The sequence below is a fragment of the Mirounga angustirostris genome, unplaced genomic scaffold, assembly GCF_029215605.1.
Source record: "Mirounga angustirostris isolate CCGP_5_RB_7025 unplaced genomic scaffold, mMirAng1.0.hap1 SCAF_13, whole genome shotgun sequence".
Classification (NCBI taxonomy): Eukaryota; Metazoa; Chordata; class Mammalia; order Carnivora; family Phocidae; genus Mirounga; species Mirounga angustirostris.
The window spans coordinates 59,043,676-59,052,873 of record NW_026991721.1 but is presented as its reverse complement, the minus strand read 5'-3'; positions in this window follow the sequence as shown (position 1 = coordinate 59,052,873).

Here is a 9,198-nt window from a genome sequence, read left to right as displayed (position 1 = left end):
GAATACTCTATCCAGCTAGGCTGTCATTGAAAATTGAAGGAGAGATAAAAAGCTTCCAAGACAAACAAAAACTAAAGGAATTTGCAAAAACGAAACCAGCCCTACAAGAAATATTGAAAGGGGTCCTCTAAGCAAAGAGAGAGCCTAAAAGCAACATAGACCAGAAAGGAACACAGACAATATACGGTAACAGTCACCTTACAGGCAATACAATGGCACTAAATTCCTATCTTTCAATAGTTACCCTGAATGTAAATGGGCTAAATGCCCCAATCAAAAGACACAGGCTAACAGGTTGTATAAAAAAACAAGACCCATCGATATGCTGTCTGCAAGAGACTCATTTTAGAACCAAAGACACCCCCAGATTGAAAGTGAGGGGGTGGAAAACCATTTACCATGCTAATGGACACCAAAAGAAAGCTGGGGTGGCAATCCTTATATCAGACAAATTAGATTTTAAACCAAAGACTGTAATAAGAGATGAGGAAGGACACTATATCCTACTTAAAGGATCTATCCAACAAGAAGATCTAACAATTGTAAATATCTATGCCCCTAACATGAGAGCAGCCAATTATATAAGGCAATTAATAACAAAAGCAAAGAAACACATCAACAACAATACAATAATAGTGGGGGACTTTAACATCCCCCTCACTGAAATGGACAGATCGTCTAAGCAAAAGATCAACAAGGAAATAAAGACTTTAAATGACACACTGGACCAAATGGACTTCACAGACATATTCAGAACATTCCACCCCAAAGCAACGGAATACACATTCTTCTCTAGTGCCCATGGAACATTCTCCAGAATAGATCACATCCTAGGTCATCAATCAGGTCTCAACCGGTACCAAAAGATTGGGATCATTCCCTGCCTATTTTCAGACCACAATGCTTTGAAACTAGAACTCAATCACAAGAGGAAAGTCGGAAAGAACTCAAATACATGGAGGCTAAAGAGCATCCTACTGAAGAATGAATGGGTCAACCAGGAAATTAAAGAAGAATTAAAAAAATTCATGGAAACCAATGAAAATGAAAACACAACTGTTCAAAATCTTTGGGATGCAGCAAAGGCAGTCCTAAGAGGAAAGTATATAGCAATACAAGCCTTTCTCAAGAAACAAGAAAGGTCTCAAGTACACAACCTAACCCTACACCTAAAGGAGCTGGAGAAAGAACAGCAAATAAAGCCTAAACCCAGAAGGAGAAGAGAAATCATAAAGATCAGAGCAGAAATCAATGAAATAGAAACTAAAAGAACAGTAGAACAGATCAATGAAACTAGGAGCTGGTTCTTTGAAAGAATTAACAAGATGGATAAACCCCTGGCCAGACTTATCAAAAAGAGAAGAGAAATGACCCAAATCAACAAAATCATGAATGAAAGAGGAGAGATCACAACCAACACCAAAGAAATACAAACAATTATAAGAACATATTATGAGCAACTCTATGCCAGCAAATTAGATAACCTGGAAGAGATGGATGCATTCCTAGAGATGTATCAACTACCAAAACTGAACCAGGATGAAATAGAAAACCTGAACAGACCTATAACCACTAAGGAAATCGAAGCAGTCATCAAAAATCTCCCAACAAACAAGAGCCCAGGGCCAGATGGCTTCCCAGGGGAATTCTACCAAACATTTCAAGAAGAATTAATACCTATTCTTCTGAAACTGTTCCAAAAAATAGAAATGGAAGGAAAACTTCCAAACTCATTTTATGAGGCCAGCATTACCTTGATCCCAAAACCAGACAAAGACCCCATCAAGAAGGAGAATTACAGACCAATATCCCTGATGAACATGGATGCAAAAATTCTCACCAAAATCCTAGCCAATAGGATCCAACAGTACATTAAAAGGATTATTCACCATGACCAAGTGGGATTTATCCCTGGGCTGCAAGGTTGGTTCAACATCCGCAAATCAATCAATGTGATACAATACATTAACAAAAGAAAGAACAAGAATCATATGATCCTCTCAATAGATGCAGAAAAAGCTTTTGACAAAGTACAGCATCCTTTCTTGATCAAAACTCTTCAGAGTATAGGGATAGAGGGTACATACCTCAATATCATAAGAGCCATCTATGAAAAACCTACAGCAAATATTATTCTCAATGGAGAAAAACTGAGAGCTTTCCCCCTAAGGTCAGGAACGCGGCAGGGATGTCCACTATCACCACTGCTATTCAACATAGTGTTGGAAGTCCTAGCCACAGCAATCAGACAACAAAAAGAAATCAAAGGCATCCAAATTGGCAAAGAAGAAGTCAAACTCTCACTCTTTGCAGATGATATGATACTTTATGTGGAAAACCCAAAAGACTCCACCCCAAAACTGCTAGAACTCATACAGGAATTCCGTAAAGTAGCAGGATATAAAATCAATGCACAGAAGTCAGTGGCATTCCTATACACCAACAACAAGACAGAAGAAAGAGAAATTAAGGAGTCGATCCCCTTTACAATTGCACCCAAAACCATAAGATACCTAGGAATAAATCGAACCAAAGAGGCAAAGGATCTGTACTCAGAAAACTATAAAATACTCATGAAAGAAATTGAGGAAGACACAAAGAAATGGAAAAACGTTCCATGCTCATGGATTGGAAGAACAAATATTGTGAAGATGTCAATGCTACCTAGAGCAATCTATACATTCAATGCAATCCCCATCAAAATACCATCCACTTTTTTCAAAGAAATGGAACAAATAATCCTCAAATTTGTATGGAACCAGAAAAGACCCCGCATAGCCAGAGGAATATTGAAAAAGAAAAGCAAAGCCGGCGGCATCACAATTCCGGACTTCAAGCTCTATTACAAAGCTGTCATCATCAAGACAGCATGGTACTGGCACAAAAACAGACACATAGATCAATGAAACAGAATAGAGAGCCCAGAAATGGACCCTCAACTCTATGGTCAACTCATCTTCGACAAAGCAGGAAAGAATGTCCAATGGAAAAAAGACAGTCTCTTCAACAAATGGTGTTGGGAAAATTGGATAGCCACATGCAGAAGAATGAAACTGGACCATTTCCTTACACCACACACAAAAATAGACTCCAAATGGTTGAAAGACCTCAATGTGAGACAGGAGTCCATCAAAATCCTAAAAGAGAACACAGGCAGCAACCTCTTTGACCTCAGCCGAAGCAACTTCTTCCTAGAAACATTGCCAAAGGCAAGGGAAGCAAGGGCAAAAATGAACTATTGGGACTTCATCAAGATAAAAAGCTTTTGCAAAGCAAAGGAAACAGTCAAGAAAACCAAAAGACAACCGACAGAATGGGAGAAGATATTTGCAAATGACATATCAGATAAAGGGCTAGTATCCAAAATCTATAAAGAACTCATCAAACTCAACACCCAAAGAACAAAGAATCCAATCAAGAAATGGGCAGAAGACATGAACAGACATTTTTCCAAAGAAGACATCCAAATGGCCAACAGACACATGAAAAAGTGCTCAATATCGCTCAGCATCAGGGAAATCCAAATCAAAACCTCAATGAGATACCACCTCACACCAGTCAGAATGGCTAAAATTAACAAGTCAGGAAACGACAGATGTTGGCGGGGATGCGGAGAAAGGGGAACCCTCCTACACTGTTGGTGGGAATGCAAGCTGGTGCAACCACTCTGGAAAACTGTATGGAGGTTCCTCAAAAAGTTGAAAATAGAGCTACCATATGATCCAGCAATTGCACTACTGGGTATTTACCCCAAAGGTACAAAAGTAGGGATCCGAAGGGGTACATGCACCCCGATGTTTATAGCAGCAATGTCCACAATAGCCAAACTGTGGAAAGAGCCAAGATGTCCATCGACAGATGAATGGATAAAGAAGAGGTGGTATATATATACAATGGAATATTATGCAGCCATCAAAAGGAATGAGATCTTGCCATTTGCAACGACGTGGATGGAACTGGAGGGTATTATGTTGAGTGAAATAAGTCAAACAGAGAAAGACATGTATCATATGATCTCACTGATATGAGGAATTCTTAATCGCAGGAAACAAACTGAGTGTTGTTGGAGTGGGGGGTGGGGTGGGAGGGATGGGGTGACGGGGTGATGGACACTGGGGAGGGTGTGTGCTCTGGTAAGCGCTGTGAATTGTGCAAGAATGTTGAATCTCAGATCTGTACCTCTGAAACAAATAATGCAATATATGTTAAGAAAAAAAAGAAGAAGAAGAAGAAGAAGAAGGTAGCGGGAGGGGAAGAATGAAGCGGGGGAAATCGGAGGGGTAGACGAACCATGAGAGATGATAGACTGAAAAACAAACTGAGGGTTCTAGAGGGGAGGGGGGTGGGAGGATGGGTTAGCCTGGTGGTGGGTATTGAGGAGGGCACATTCTGCATGGAGCACTGGGTGTTGTGTACAAACAATGAATCATGGAACACTTCATCTAAAACTAATGATGTAATGTATGGGGATTAACATAAGAATAAAAAAAAATAGAGACTAATAACCATTTAAGAAAATAGGAAAAATACACAGAAAGAAAGTTCATGTGGTTAATAAATTAGAAGAAAAATGTAACTGTAAATAATAATTAGATGCCATTTCATATACATCAGATTAACAAAAATAAGCCACACCAAGTGCTAATAAGAAATACAGGGAAATGAACACTCTCAAATATTGTGGATGAATGTGTAAGATGACAGAAATATTTTGGAGATAAATTTAACTGTATGTAGGGCCACCTGGGTGGCTCAGTCTTTAAGCATCTGCCTTTGGCTCAGGTCATGATCCTAGGGTTCTGGGATCGAGCCCCACATCGAGCTCCCTGCTCAGCGGGAAGCCTGCTTCTCCCTCTCCCACTTCCCCTGCTTGTGTTCCCTCTCTCACTGTCTCTCTCTCTGTGTGAAATAAATAAAATCTTAAAAAAAAAATTTAACAGTATGTAGTAAAGGTGAAAGTATGCATACACTTGAGTAAAGCAACTCTGTTTCTTTGTATATGTTATATTGTAGGATATTTCCAACATTGTAATACCATGGAACTTCAAAAAAAAAAAAAAGAAAAATTATGACATTATGGTATAAAGAAATGAGGCTCCTTATGATTGGAGGCAGTCCAGCCTCCATAATAGTGTTCCATTCCTACCGCCAACCCCAATCCTAACCCCCTTACTCCTACCCCCACCCCCACCCCATTCCCACTCTCACTCCCACCCCACTCCCACCCCTACCCCACTCCCAGCTGCCATAAGGACTGAGATCAATAGCTCAGCATACCTGTAACTCATTTATTATCACAAAAGGCATATTATAGCAGGTCGATTAGAACACTAATGCAGAAAACTTCTTGTAAAAGGAGACATAAAAAGGATGTTCTTTATCTGTGATAACAAAAGTTAAAACGTTCACATGAAAATTTTTAAAAAGTTGCATTATATTAAAAGGATGGAATATATGTTACAGATAAAATATAGAGCTAGATTATGCAAAATACTGCATGAAAATGTTATACTGTAAGTCTTCTATATTTAAACACATATATAAAGTGAGATAATATATTTTAATAGCTCATTCATAATTATTTCAGAAACAAAGTGTGTGAAAAGAATATATGCTAAATTTATGTCATTAATAATCTTAAGTGAGAATGAGGACTGTGCCCTTTTGGCATTTAATTGACAGAAGGCAGAGATGAAGTCCTACATAGTGAAAAACTATAAAAATCTCTTGATTATTATCTAGGCCAAAATTTAAATACTAAACAAAGTATATTAGCTTTAGATATCTTTTGTCATGATAATGCTGCATAACAAAACAACCCAAAACTTAATGGTTTATGCGGTAGGCAGAATAATGCCCCCACACCCTTCAAAAATGTCTGAGTCATAATCGCTGGAATATTTTAGGTTACATGACAAAGGGGAATTAGAGTTATAGATGGAATTAAGGTTGGTCAACATCTGACCTTGAGATGAGGAGATTATTTTAGATTATCCAAGTTGACTCAATGTAATCAAAAGGGTCTTTATAAGTGAAAGAAAAGCCAAAGAGAGAGAGAACCAGAGAGATTGCAGGGTGAGAAGGACCTGCTTTGCTGGCTTTGAAGATGGAGGAAGAAGGCTAAAAGCCAAGAAATGAGAGTGCCCTCTAGGATCTGGAGAAATCAAGGAAACAGATTCTCTCCTAGATCCTCCAGAAGGAACATAGCCCTGATGACATCTTGATTTTCACCCACTGAGATCGTTCTGGATTCCTGACCACCGGAATTATAAAGTAACAGATTTGGGGCGCCTAGGTGGCTCAGTCGGTTAAGCGACTGCCTTCAGCTCGGGTCATGATCCCAGGGTCCTGGGATCGAGCCCCGCCTGCTTCTCCCTCTCCCACTCCCCCTGCTTGTGTTCCCTCTCTCGCTGTCTCTCTTTCTGTCAATTAAATAAATAAAATCTTAAAAAAAAAATAAAGTAACAGATTTGTGTTGTCTTCAGCCTACTAGTGTGTGATAACTTCTTACAGTAGCAGTAGGAAATTAATACAGTTTATAGCAAGATGAATTTTGTTTCAGTTCTACTTCAGTTAGGCAGATTCTAAACTGGGCACAGCTGGATGGCTCTGTACATGAGGCAAGTTGTATTAGCTTGGTTTCAGGATTTGAACTGAATTCATGTGAAGTCATGACAACTCCAAGTGTTTTCATCCTAGAACCCAGGCTAAGGAGATAGAGGCCACCTGGGGCATGCTCTTCTCAGAATAGGTGCGCACAAAGTGCCAAGTCCAACCACACAAACACAAAATTTAAGTTTCTCTGAGAAGTAATTGAAAATTGGTTCTACCTTAATTTATTTAGGACTTTACCAAGAACTGTAAAGTCACTAATGGCAATAAAGCGTGTTGTATTTGAGTTCCTTACACCACTGACCTCTATCCATCTGTGTGTGCAACTGAAGGGGAACAGAATTTGTCACTCTAAAATATGCCTCTTTATCCTAGGAATTATTTTAGCTTGATTATTTTTAAGAAACAGCAGACAAAAGAAAAGCTCTAAAAATTGAGTAGAAGTTATCCTTTTGTAAGAGACATTTACACTTAAAAGGGAAATTTCCATTTGTTTTGAGGTCTCCCTCTCTGTTCCAGGAAGAGAAGGAGGAGCCTACATCACTGGACATTCTTATCAGTGGAGAAGACAATGGTTTAAATCCCCATTAAAAACCTTACCCTCTTTGGGGAGCCTGATTGGCTCAGGCAGTAGATCATGTGACTCTTGATCTCAAGGTCATGAGTTTGAGCCCCATATTGGGCACAGAGTTTACTTCAAAACGAAACAAAACAAAACACAAAAACAAACCCCCAAAACCTTGCTCTTGGTGACTGTGCTTTCCCTAATAACCTCCCATAACTGCTTCTCCTCTCCCCCGCCCCAACCACCAACAACCTCTTTTGTCTTTAGCTGGAGATATTACTTAAGACAGTGGGTGGTTTGGGCCACTTCAGAGAATTACTCAGTTTCCTCAGTCTCTCCCATGTATACAAGAGATATACATGTTATCAAACTTCTGTTTTTCTCCTGTGAATCTTTTTATTTCAGGGGTGGCTCAGCCAAGAACTCAGTACAGTGAAGGGAAAATTATTTTTCTCCCACATACAACTGTCCTATTTACAGAAGTTACTAACTTCTAACTTCACTAGATTTCTATTTTTTGTCATGCCTGAATATTGCACATTAAAAGACATTTGTCTTTATTACATATATGTATCATACATACTTGTGTATATTATACATATACTTATCACATATATGTATGTATCACATATATACAATTGTTACATCTATTGCAAATTATTTTTTATCCTTTGTATTACAATTGGGATATTATACAGATTTTAGGTCTATTAAGAGGATATACATGTAAATTCATAATTAAGAATTGCTTAAGGAAATGTTCAGTTTGAGAGGGATAGAGCCATTACCCTAGAGTAAAGCACACATTAATACAAAAAGGGCAACATCTTCTCCACACCTTCAAGATTTCCACGAAGAATTACAACCATGCCTTCATCATCTCAAAATGAAAAACAATATTACTCAATATCTTTATCAAAGAGGAAAATAGTTTAATTGCAAAATCAATTTTCTAAGGAACCTTGAGCTTTTTAGGGTAAAGGCATTCCCAAAAGCTGTTCCTATTTTGACAGAAATGGGAAAAAACACAACTGAATAAATATGAAGACTTACCTGTTTAAAATGTAAATCTTGAGAGCTTGCTCAGAATCTGTGATCAGCTGCAACTAACCTTGAATGTTTTATCAGATAAAATTTATAAATATTGTCCATGTACAGTTCCTGGAACACAACTGACCATACATTAACCCAATGCTTCTCAAGGTGGGGTCTTCAGAACAGTAGTATCAGCATCATTTGGGGACTTGTTAGATACACAAATTACTGGGTCCCACCCCAGACCCACTGAACAGAAATACTGGGGATGAAGCCCAGCAATCTGTGTGTGTGTTTAAGATTTTATTTATTAGAGAGAGAGAGAGCACATAAGAAGGGGGAGGGGTAGAGGGACAAGCAGACTCCCTGCTGCGCAGGGAGCCTAACATGGGGCTCCATCCCAGGATCCTGAGATCATGATCTGAGCTGAAGTCAGATGCTTAAGTGACTGAGCCACCCAGGCATCCCCAATCTGTGTTTTTAAAAGCCCTTTGAAAGTTTGCCAACAGCTGCTGTATTATTTTCAACAGTGGTTATACGGAGAAATTCATTACAGAGGCATTTGGATAAAAAATGACTGTCTTTGTGTCTTCCAAAATTAGTGTCCATCCAGAGAATTCTATTACTTTTGATAGGAAATTACCATTTGCTAAATCAGCACTTTGTGCTCCTCTTATAATGACACAGAGGTACCTGAGTTTCCTCAAAAGCAGTGTTTTGTATGAGGATTATAAACTATTACCTATTTGAAGCATGACTTTATTCAGAAGTCCCTATGAAAAGGGTTAAAGCTGTATCTATAGGCATCCACCAAACAGAGGGAAGTCACATAACACCATCATTATGTGAAAACTGGGAGTGGTCAAAACTGTCCCTTTTCCTCTGAGAACCACTCTTCAGGTCCTGTTGTTCTTTGAGTATCAGGCCCAGTGGGATCTCCTAATAAGCTATTTCTTTTACCTTTTCTTCTTACTTGGCTTCTGGAG